Below are 2,553 nucleotides of genomic sequence, written 5' to 3' on the forward strand. Positions count from 1 at the left end.
CGGACCCCATGATTGCCGAGGGCTGGATCAAGTCCCTCGAGGTTATTTTCGAGTTTATGGAGCTTGGGGATGCAGATCGAGTTCGTTGTGCCTCTTATCTGTTCGGAGGAGATGCCCGCTTATGGTGGGAAGGAGCTTCAGTAGCCCTGAATCTGGCTACACTGTCTTGGGAGCGCTTCACGGAGGTATTCTACTCCAAATATTTCACGGAGGAAGTGCGCACCAGGCTGACCACTGAGTTCATGAGCCTGAGACAGGGAGATATGACTGTTACGGAGTTCATCCGTAAGTTTGAAAGGGGCTGTCATTTTGTGCCCCTGATCGCGAATGATGCTAGAGCCAAGTTGATGCATTTCTTGGTGGGTCTACGGCCGATCTTGCGCCGTGATGTTAGGGTGTCTGACCCTACTTCTTATGAGGTCGCTGTCTCCAGAGCCCTAGCCGCAGAGCAGGATCAGCGTGATATTGAGAGAGATCGCTTGGGGAAGCGACCAGCCCAGGTACCACACCGCCCTCCTCCTCAGCAGCAGAACAAGAGGCCTTTTCACGGGCCGCCTAGAAACAGAGGTTAGCAGCAGCAGCAGCAGCGGGGACACCCAGCCCCGAGGACTTTTGAGCATCCAGTTTGCCCTAAGTGCTCACGTCGCCATCCGGGAGCATGCATGTTTGGCTCAGGAAAGTGTTATAATTGTGGTAGTCCAGACCACTTATTTATGCAGTGCCCGCAGAGGAATCCGCCTACCAAAGGCAGAGTGTTTGCTCTCCATGCTGCAGAGACGGACCCGGAGTCAATGCTTATGACAGGTATCTTAATGCTTTCAGTTAATTATTGAATTCCAATGGTTTGGGAATTGGTATTGAGATTTTGAACTTAGAATTGCGATAGGATTGCATGCTCTACTCAGTACCATTTTCGGGAATTAGGTTAGAAGAACTCTGGCCTTCGCATGTCTATAAGTTAGTTCTTGTGATTATTGTGTTCAACTTAGAGTTCCGATCTTTCATGGAGAATTTTTATATCTGGTTCCGCTACGATGGCCTTGATAGATTCAGGGGCCACTCACTCATTTATTTCAGAGGTTTTTGCTAATTTCCTCAAGGTCAAGACAGTTGGGCTAGATGTAACATATTCAGTAGTATTGCCGTCGGGCGAGGAGATGGCAGCTACCAATGTGGTCCGAGACATAGACCTTGAGCTGCATGGAAATCTTGTATATGCGGATCTTATAGTGTTGCCGATGCCAGAGTTTGACATCATCCTAGGGATGGACTGGCTATTGCGGAACAGAGTTTTGATTGACTTCCAGCGGAGATCTGTTCTAGTCCGACCGCCTGGAATGACGCAGTTCTTATTCGAGCCGGACATGTACTTTCCTTTACCGCGCATTATACCTTATGTTCAGGCTAGGAAGCTCATGCATAAAGGGTGTCGGGCGTTTTTAGTAACTTTTATATCTGTCCCCGAGGCACCCAGTCAGTCAGCCGCAGATGTTCCGATCGTCAGAGATTTTCTAGACGTTTTTCCGGAAGACGTCTCTGGTATACCACCCGAGCGAGAGGTGTAGTTTTCTATTGAGCTTATGCCAGGTACGGTTCCGATCTCCAAAGCACCGTACCGACTCGCACCGACAGAGATGGCAGAACTAAAGAAACAGATTCAGGAACTTCTTGACAAGGAGTTCATTCGCCCTAGTTTTTCTCCATGGGCGCGCCAGTCTTGTTTGTGAAGAAGAAGGATGGCTCTATGAGACTTTGTATTGATTAACTGGAGTTGAACATGGTTACAGTGAAGAATAAATACCCACTTCCGAGGATTGAGGATCTGTTTGACCAGTTGCAGGGAGCTTCGGTTTTCTATAAGATTGATCTGCATTCAGGTTATCACCAGTTGAGGGTGAGAGACGCCGATGTTTCGAAGACAGCTTTCAGGACTCGTTATGGCCACTATGAGTTCCTTGTGATGCCGTTCGGTTTGATGAATGCGCCAGCGATCTTCATGGATCTCATGAATCGCGTATTTCAGCCGTACCTCGACCAGTTTGTGATAGTGATCTTAGACGACATCCTCGTCTACTCCAAGAATCAGGAGGATCACAGCAGGCATCTGACCATAGTGTTGCAGACATTGCAGAAGCACAAATTATTCGCAAAGTTCAGTAAATGCGAATTCTGGTTGGAGAAGGTGGCGTTCTTAGGCCACATTGTTTCTAGCAGTGGCATTGAGGTAGACCCAGCGAAAGTTGCAGCAGTCAGAGATTGGGTTGTGCCGCAGAATGCATCAGAGATCCGCAGTTTTCTTGGCTTAGCAGGATACTACCGGAAGTTCATTAAGGGATTTTCCTCGATTGCAGTTCCACTCACAGCACTGACAAAGAAGAATGTGAAATTTGTTTGGAGCGAGGAGTGTCAGAAGAGCTTCGATACTTTGAAGCAAGCTCTTATCTCAGCACCAGTTTTGGCTATGCCGTCAGGGCCCGGTGAGTTTGTGCTATATACCGATGCTTCGAAGCTCGGTTTGGGTGCAGTATTGATGCAGCATGGGAAGGTCATAGC

This window comes from Primulina huaijiensis, chromosome 4 (genome assembly GCF_012295235.1).
Source record: "Primulina huaijiensis isolate GDHJ02 chromosome 4, ASM1229523v2, whole genome shotgun sequence".
NCBI lineage: Eukaryota > Viridiplantae > Streptophyta > Magnoliopsida > Lamiales > Gesneriaceae > Primulina > Primulina huaijiensis.